The following is a 10000-nucleotide window of genomic DNA, read 5'->3' as shown; positions in this document are numbered from 1 at the left end:
CTCTTAACGTCTCTCTCCATCCATCTATAAGTCTATCCATCCGTTGAGACTCCAGGGAGCAGCTGTCTGGGTTATGTCTTCATCTAAGTGGCCTATGGTTAATATTTAAACACGTCACACACACACGCCTGCAATGCATACACATACACACACACACACACGCATGCATACGCAGACAGACAGACAGACAGACAGACAGACAGACAGACAGACAGACAGACAGACAGACAGAGACACAGACACAGACACAGACACACACACACACACACACACACACACACAGAAAGACAGACACACACGCACACACCCCACCATCTCAGAACTTGCCACGGACTAAGAGACTGAGCCGTGACACATTAAAGGTTACTCTTCTTATCATCTGAAAGTTTCCTTCCTACCTCTCTTCTTTTGCACTCTAACCTTTCTCTCTCTCTCTCCCTCCCTTCCTCCCTCCCTTCCCCCCTCCCTTCCCCCCTTTTCAGAACAAAAACTGGACATTTCTATTCCCCACTGATACACATTTTCTATATATAAGTTAAAAAACAGAAACAGCAAGAGTGGAACAGAGATGGGTGAGGGAGAGAGAGAGAGAGAGAGAGAGAGAGAGAGTGAGTGAGGGAGAGAGAGAGAGAGGGGGGGAGGGAGAGAGAGAGAGTTAAAGAAAGAAAGAGTCCTCTAGGAATGGTGTTTCTCGCTCCAGTTCTCTGTGTATGTTGCACACAGAGGCAGCACATATACAGGCGAGGAACATGAAAAGGCCAGACAACCAAACAAACATGCAATTCCCTCGAGGGTACATACACGCACACACACACACCCACAGAAGTATACACACAGTCACACGCAAACACACATGCATGTGCACACGCACAGAAGTATACACACAGTCACACGCAAACACACATGCATGTGCACACGGACACACACACACACGCACACACCCACAGAAGTATAAACAGTCACACGCAAACACACATGCATGTGCACACGCACAGAAGTATACACACAGTCACACGCAAACACACATGCATGTGCACACGGACACACACACACACGCACACACACACAGAAGTATACACACAGTCACACGCAAAAACACATACATGTGCCCACGCACAAGTATACACACAGTCACACGCAAACACACATGCATGTGCACACACACACACACACACACACACACACACACACACACACACACACACACACACACACACACACACACACACACACACACACACACACACACACACACACACACACACACACACACACACACACACATGAAAATAATCAAAATAGACAGAGGCTATTATTTTTGGTTCCCCTGATATTAGTAGTGTGCTTGGTCCTTCCTTTCACACCACGCAGAAGCCTGTAGTAAAGAATCTTAGTGTGTTATTTGACTCAGATTTCAAATCTGACATGAAGATGCGTTTGGTTGTGCTTCTTTTCACCCGCTGAGAACAATTCCTAAAGTGAGAGACTTCCCATCCCATAAAGATGGTGAGATTGTGAGATGGTGAGAAGGTGGTCCATGCTTTTAGATCTTCCTAAATGGACTTTTGGCAATGCACTTCACTCAGGGATAAGCCAAGCATCACTTCATCACTGCCGTCCAACCTGTGGCAGCTAGACGTTTAACTAAGACAAAGAGGTATGACCACATTACACACTACAGTGGCTTCCAGTAAGGGTCAGGGCTGACTCGGTTTGTTTTTTTAGGGCTGTGAATGGACTAGTTCAGGCCTTTATCTCAAACCCTCTGACCCCTTCCATTCCATCAACAACTTATTTCACTGGTCTAAAGTCTAAATCAAAGGGGGGACACGTTTTTACTGCCATTGGTCCAAAATGAAGGAACAGTCTCCCTTTTTGTGTGAGATCTGTTGCCAGCCAGCCAGGACGCCTTTAACCAGACTGACAACGCACTTTTATACACTGGCTTCCCCTGGGTTTGAACTGGGTGATACATTCTTTTAGATTCCGCCGGGTTTAGTCTGAGGTCAAGGGTTTACTCTGTGCTCTGTTGGCCAAGTTCCCTCTTTTCAATTTGTTGTTCCTTTTGTTGTGTTTTTATTGTTTTGGTGATTTGATCCTGTTCCATTACCCTATATTTAAGTTTTTAAGCTTTTAAAGCTTATCTTTTTATCACTTTACCACAGATTTTACTCGCCTATGTTCACTTTTATTTGTCTTAACCGTTTTCTTTTTACTTCGAGATATATATATATATATTTGTTTCATCTTTAGCTCATGTATCGCTCTCTATTCTTTCATGTTCATTGCTTTTTATGCCCTATATATTTAATATGATTTACATGTTTTCAGTCTCTTTGGTCTTTTTCATCTCGAATTTCATTATTGTTTATTTGTACGGTAAATTGATGAACCTCGACTCGATTAACACTTTGGTACAACTTGTTTGTTGACTTGACACACACGTCTGCACATATAAATAGCTCCCTGGAGAGCAGAAAGATAATACACAACACTAATCCCAACACAAAATATGATTCTCACTCCTCTCTCTCTCTCTCTCTCTCTCTCTCTCTCTCTCTCTCTCTCTCTCTCTCTCTCTCTCTCTCTCTCTCTCTCTCTCCCTCTCCCTCTATTCCTCTCTCTCTCACACACACTCACACACACACACACACACACACACACACACACACACACACACACACACACACACACACACACACACACACACACACACACACACACACACACAGAGAGCCATACGAGTGGACCACACAGATGCTACACAAGCTGGATGCAATCCTACAAGCAGGAAAGTCAAGTCTATCTGTGAAAAGGGAGTCTGGATAAGGATTCACGGGTAACCATTCCAGTTACTGTATGTATATTGCTATGTTTGTGTGTGTGTGTGTGTGTGTGTGTGTGTGTATGTGTGTGTGTTTGTATCCGTCTGTCTCTGTGTGTATGTGCATGTGTGTTTGTGTGTGTGTGCACCCATGTGTGTGTATGGGAACACTGAAGGTAGGCAGTCATAGACAGGCTTGCCAAATCAATTTCTCGGACAGAGGATTAATGCTGACTGCTAATGCTAATTTGTGTCTGTCTGTGTGGTGTGTGTGTGTGAGTGAGTGTGTGTATTAGTGTAGGTCTTTGAATATGTCAGCATGTGTTTGTGTTGGTATGTGTGCATGTGTACTTGTGTCGTGTGTACCATGTGTGTGCGTGAGAGAGAGAGAGTATACTGAATATATATGTGTGTGTGTGTGTGTGTAAGTTTATTTAATATCTGTATATGTGTGTGTACATATATGTGTGTGTGTGTGTGTGTGTGTGTGTGTGTGTGTGTGTGTGTGTGTGTGTGTGTGTGTGTGTGTGAGAGAGAGAGTGTGAGTGTGTACCTCTCTATCGGGCCAGCCGGCCTTGAGCACAGCTTGGCTTCGGAAGAACACCAGCAGTCGGATGTCCTCCTCACTCAGACTGAATGAATGCTCCAGAACTTTCAGCACCTCAATCCGCGGACGCACCGGACGCCCGTCATCACCGCAGAACGGCCGTAACCATGCCAACACATTGTCCGAGCTCACCAGTCCTCCACTGAGACAGCCAGAGAGAAGAAAGAAAGAGAGAGGGAGAGAAAGAGAGAGAGAAATCCGGGGGGGGGGAAGAGAGATAGGGAGATGTAGGGAGGGAGGGGGAGAGAGAGAGAGAGAGAGAGAGAGAGAAGGAGTGAAAAGGGAAGTGAGAGATGTATGTGATCTTTGATAACTGGGCATAATAAAATATAGATGTACGTTAGCCTCAATGTCTGAGCTTCTCAGATGAATGATAAACATTTGTCTTCTATTCACAAGGGAGTTTAAAAAAAGATAGATAGTGTCTTTGCGTGTGTGTGTGTGTGTGTGTGTGTGTGTGTGTGTGTGTGTGTGTGTGTGTGAAGAGAAGTCTGTGTACAAATGTTTTTTAAAAAGATGGCTACAAACAAGATTGAGTGGTGCGTGTGCGTGAGAGAGAGAGCAAGCATGAGAGAATGTACCTACCCATTCTCAACATGGGCATGCACAGCAGAGACAATGCCTTCTAGAACCTTCAGTGGGTCTGGGTAGTGTTTAAGCACCTCTTCATCTCCACTGCAAATACAAGGAAACACACACACACACACACACACACACACACACACACACACACAAAAACCCAAACATGTTACAGTCTGTCTCAAGGATACACTAGAGGGTTGTAAACAGGCTTATCACAGCTCACATAAATCTGTATTACAGTGTGTGAGTGTGTGTGTGTGCGTGTGTGTGTGTGCGCGTGTGTGTGCGCCTCATGCTGTGGGGAAGGATTTCACACTCCACTATGCTAATATGTGTCTGGGGGCTTGCATCTGTGTGCATATGTGTGTGTGTGCATATGTGTGTGTGTATGTGTGTGAGAGAGAGTGTGTATTATTAGAAGCATTTTAAGTAGACCTAATGCATTTGTGTGGATGCTAAGGATGGGTTTTGTGAGCTGGTGTTCACTTTTCGCGTGACTGATTTGACAGTGTTAGGGTATCAGAGACGGCTGTTGTTAGGATGTTCTCTCACTTCGGACACTTGGGAATTGATTACTACCCAGAGAATGTTCCAATTGGAATGCTAGGTTGGGACTTCCTGTGTTACCATGGCGATTATGAATAAATCGCACAGAGGTGAGTTTCTCTAGAGGGTTCTGAGGTCCAGAGGTTCTAAAGTTCTCTAAATGCATTCCACATGCAACCTCTCAACAAATGTGTACCCTGTTCTCTCATTGTTTAGTCCATTGTTGCCTTGGTATACTCCTTTTCCATGGTATGGTTGGTATAGTTGGCCTAAGCCTAAATAATGGCCTTCCTTAATCCATATGATGCTTCAAAACCCTTTTTCTATCCCTCTCTCTCTCTTTCTTTTTTTATCTCACATTCTCTGCATCTCTCTCGTTTGTTCTTCTTCTTCTGCTTCTTAATTTCCTCTCTCTCTCTCTCTCTGGGTCCGTTTGAAACGGGATAAAATGCTGTCTCAGCAGGGTGTCTAACAGGACAGCGAGGCATCAAGGGCCATTTGAAATGATTGTACTCTCTTTTCCTGTCTAGTAAGATGACTTCAAACTTCCCCCGTAACGGTCATTTTTGAAGGCAGCATCGATGTTGCTTCAATGCTGCCGATTACCTATGAATCTGTGCGGCAGCTCCATCCAGCAACTGCAAATTGTAAACAAAAATGTCGGACCAAACTCTGCCGACTGGCGTGTTTTGTATGTAACTGTTTTTTTGCGTTTTCTCGTTTAGACTTTTAGAAAGTTAGCATGAAATAGATACTGTACTATCCAATAAGACCGTTATTGTAACCAGCAACAATGGTTGTTGTGATTTGCGAGGCGTCTGTCAGCCGACTGTCATGTTAGCTTATGTTATCTAGCCTAACGTTCTTGCAGCATGCTAACGTCACACGTCACAGTAAATGCTGTACTAAAAGGTTGTTTAAAACCAGCGTTTTTTAGAAGATGCCTTCACTCAAAGTTATGTCTTGTGAGAATCCTGTCTATTACATCACATGCCCTATATGGGGCCTGACATGACAAAATCAGTCCTGTCCGTATAAAACAATTTGAAAGAAGAGTGCATCTAAACATGACCAACATTCCGAGTTTGTAATATTTGTAATAAATACCTTCCTTAATCTATGATCTATCCATCAAAAAAAAATATTACACTATAAAACAACGTAAAAATGTGACTTAGTAGACTCAATAAATGTGTCCGTGTTTGGTTTTGGTCAGACACCTGTTCGGTCAAAGTAAAAGTTTCAGTCTGCCCGGGTCTGATCATGTTATGGTCATGTTACCGCTTTAAGAGATCCTCAGGGATATTCACTGAGAAATTCAAGACAATTTAAAGATTTCAGCCAATGGGAGAGCTTTTTAGAGGCTTACAAATAGTAAACAAATTGCTTATATCATTGTCAGGGAAGAGCTGAGTGGTAAATTCTTCCCGGGGATTGGACCATTTTTATCAGATGGTAGAAACCAAGCTCTTTGATTGGCCAAAGACTTTGTTCACAGTTCAGGAAAACAAAGTGGTGTACAATGAGAAAAGTAATATTTTTATCACAGGCATTAATTCATTGGTCATTAATTAATAGGCTTATTGGTCTTTTTTTGATAGTTAGCGTATTCCACTAGTAGATTCATCATGTATGTGGAGCAGAATGACCCTGATGGAGAAGCCACTGAAAGGGAAAGGGGCCGAGGTGAAGACGAGGCGGCAATTCAATTTGCCAAAGGATTTCTGGTCAATGTGGAATGCTTTTAACTTTGCATATTACAGTTTATAAACAGACATTCAATATCCATATAAAGTACAACTTGCATTCCTTGAATTGCAGTCCCTCATTGGCGCAACAGATAAAATGAGTGTTTCGATTTTATGTTTTGACCTTGAAATCATTAGTCAATAGTGTGGGTGTCATTGATTTTTGTGCAAAGTTTCATCATGACTGAATGACAGGAAATATCTGGTTGCTATTTATTAATTAATGAATGCATTAATCAACTTACATATCACAAAGTTTCCAACTCGTTTTCTCTAAACTTGATTTTCTGTTAAGCTGATGATGCATTTTTGCTGATTTCTCGGGATTGGCTGCACCAAACTCAACAAATTACCCCTTATTTTAAAGATAATTAACTGTGGATTTAGAATATCTAGTAATGGTTTTTTGACCAACTGACATGCCCTATATATCTACTCGTTCTCTCTCTCTCTCTGCAGCACTCTCTCTCTCTGTTCCCTCTCTGCCAGGCTTTCTGCCTGCAGCATCAGGACTGGAGAGGCCATTCTTCAAGCTGACAGAATGTAGGGGGGGGGAGTGGGTTTGGGGGGAATTCCCCTGAAATCTATACACACACACAAGTCCTTACACACACATACACCTGCACAAACCCACACACATATGGATGCACACACGCACACACACACAAAGACAGAAAAATCACCCTAGAATCAACACACACACACACACACACACACACACACACACACACACACACACACACACACACACACACACACACACACACACACACACACACACACACACACACACACACACACACACACACACACACTCCCACTGATTCCCACAAACGTGCATCTGAATCTTCCTTGGGACGGGAAGCTCTGGCTGATGCTGCTTGTTCTTCAGGAGCTACTATTCCGCAGCTACCGCAGCTCAACCTCATATCTCTGCACTCTTTTGCACACTAGTGTCCAAAATAGTATTCAAACTGAGCATGCAACCTGTTCAAAAGGACAAAACTCTGTTCAAAAGCACCAAGGGGTCCATTCCATTCCATAAGACATTATGCGAGGAAGTTCAGATAATGAATTGGTAACATAATAAATGCTGTTGATGCACTTTCAGGTAGAAACAGGGTAGTGTGCAGGACCTGCACCCTCAGTTAGATATGCTAGATGACTTTATAGTAAGCTGACTGGCTGCTGCCATGTCTGAGCGGTGTTCTCGAAAGCTGATTGGCTGATGCAGTGTGTGAGCAGCGCTCAATCCGAATCTGATTGGTTAATCCTGTGTGTGAGTACTGCTCCATCTGAATCTAAGGGCTGATGTGTTTGCAGGCTTCTGCGTGAATCTGATTGGCTGCCAGTGTGTGTGAGCCGTCTTCTGTGTAAATCTGATTGGCTGCCAGTGTGTGTGAGCAGTCAGTCTTCTGTGTGAATCTGATTGGCTGAGAGTGTGTGTCTGCGGCCAGGCTGGGAGCTGTTAGCTGGTGGTGGGGCGCAGTGGGAGACTGATTGATTGTCTACCACTTAATGAAAGAAAACAAAAGCAAGGTCCTGTGGTGCTGCCACTCTCACACATTCCCACCTCTCTCCCCTCTCACACACACACACACACACACTCAGTGTCGATCTTTCTCCCAGCAGCTCTCTCTCTCTTTCCCTTTTCCCTCTCCCTCTCTCTGCCTGTCTGTCTGGCTCTCTGTCTGTCTGTCCCTCTCTCTCTCTTTCTCTTTTTCTTTGACTACTTCCATGTTTACAGAGATTAACACTGAGTACAAGCACAAAAGAACAACAGTGGCGCATGAATAACCATAAATAGTAGCCAACGGGGGATTGACGTAGTGTTAAGCCTGGCGCACCTAAGCGTTGCCATTCGATTGTGTGTGCTGATGAGGGCTAATAAAGTCTGTGTGTGTGTGTGTGTGTGTGTGTGTGTGCTTGTGTGCTGATATTTATTAAATGTAGCATGAGGTGAGAGCTGTAAACCCTGTGTGTCTTCAGGGGCCACGTGATAGCACCACCCAGATGTGTGAGAAACGACAGCACTGCACCACTAGGGAACCGTGACTGGTAGGGTGAGTGCGAGTGCGAGTGCGAGTGTGTGTGTGTGTGTGTGTGTGTGTGTGTGTGTGTGTCTGTCTGTGTGTGCATTAGTGTGTGAGCTATATTCATCTGGAACTGTGTGTGTGGTTGATTGTGTTTTAATGGGGCTGTGTACGTATGTGTGTGTGTCTGATCTAGGTCTGAGTCTTGTGTATAAGCTCTTCCGATACAAGTGTCTGGGTTTCTGGCTTGCGTGTGTGTGTGTGTGTGTGTGTGTGTGTGTGTAGGTGCTTCAATGTCTGTGCAGGGAGTTTTTTGTGAGATTAGTGTGTGTTTAAAGGTCCAAGTGTATCCATAAAGTCTGTGTGTCTGTGTCTATGTTTGAGCGATTAGTGTGTGTGTGTGTGTGTGTGTGTGTGTGTGTGTGTGTGTGTGTGTGTGTGTGTGTCATAGTGCCACTCAGTCTGTGAAAGGGAAGTAATAGTGCTCAGGGCAGACAGGGTCAGACGGCTAAAAGCCAGAGAAGCTCAGAGGAGGAGAGGTGAAAGAAATAGAGAAAAAGAAAGAGAGAGCGAGAGAGACAGAAAGAGCGATAGAACGAGGGATACATAAAAAGGAAACACAGAAGCTGGACACTGAACCTAATGGAGTAAGGCGATGATGTAACCTAAAAGCCTACATGTCTTTGATGTGCGCCAACTATCCGAAGTCTCAGGCATACGACAGGCCTTCTGGATCATTTTATCTTAATTGGAGCTCTAGTGCTATTTATGTGTGCGTCACCAATGATTAAGTAAAGCACTGACTTGGGAGGTAGAACAGATGCTCAGTAACACACACACACACACACACACACACACACGGACACGGACACGGACACGGACACGGACACGGACACGGACACGGACACGGACACGGCAACGGACACACACAGAACACTTTAGAACAACAGGGAACAATATACAGTGGGGAAAATAAGTATTTGAACCCCTGCCGATTTCGCAAGTTTGGCCACTTGCAAAGAAATGTGTGATCTATAATTGTAATGGTAGGTGTATTTTAACAGTGAGAAATAGAATATCAACAAACAAATCCAGAAAACTGCATTTTATAACATTTATGACTTTATTTGTATTTGATGCAGAAAATAAGTATTTGAACCCCTAAGCAAACAGCAAGAATTCTGGCTCCCAATGACCAGTTATGTGCCCAAGAAGCACACAGATTAGTCCTCATTAGGCCTAACAAGGTACACCTGATCTCAACTGGTGACGTGTATAAAAGAAACCTGTCCAAAGAATCATACTTCACACCTTCAACCTCACCACCATGGGCAAGACCAAAGAGTTGACCAAGGACGTCAGAGATAAGATTGTAGACCTGCACAAGGCTGGAATGGGTTACAAAACCATCGGCAAGCAGCTTGGTGAGAAGCAGACAACTATTGGTGCGATTATTCGTAAATGGAAGCAACACCAAACAACTGTCCATCGCTCTAGGTCTGGGGCTCCATGCAAGATATCCCCTCGTGCGGTATCGGTGATCATCCGAAAGGTGCAGAATAACCCCGAAACTACACAGGGGGAGCTTGTGAATGATCTCAAGGCAGCTGGGACCACAGTCACCAAGAAAACCATTGGCAACACACTACGCCGTAATGGT

The 10000-nt window shown here is 44.1% G+C and overlaps 1 pseudogene; it reads right to left on the bottom strand.

Moving 5' to 3' along the window:
- LOC116223687 overlaps positions 1 to 10000 on the bottom strand; it is a 94404-nt pseudogene that overhangs the window by 42108 nt on the left and 42296 nt on the right.

Source organism: Clupea harengus, chromosome 15 (genome assembly GCF_900700415.2).
Source record: "Clupea harengus chromosome 15, Ch_v2.0.2, whole genome shotgun sequence".
Lineage (NCBI taxonomy): Eukaryota > Metazoa > Chordata > Actinopteri > Clupeiformes > Clupeidae > Clupea > Clupea harengus.
The sequence above is the reverse complement of the archived record's forward strand: the minus strand, read 5'-3'. Positions and strand labels throughout refer to the sequence as shown.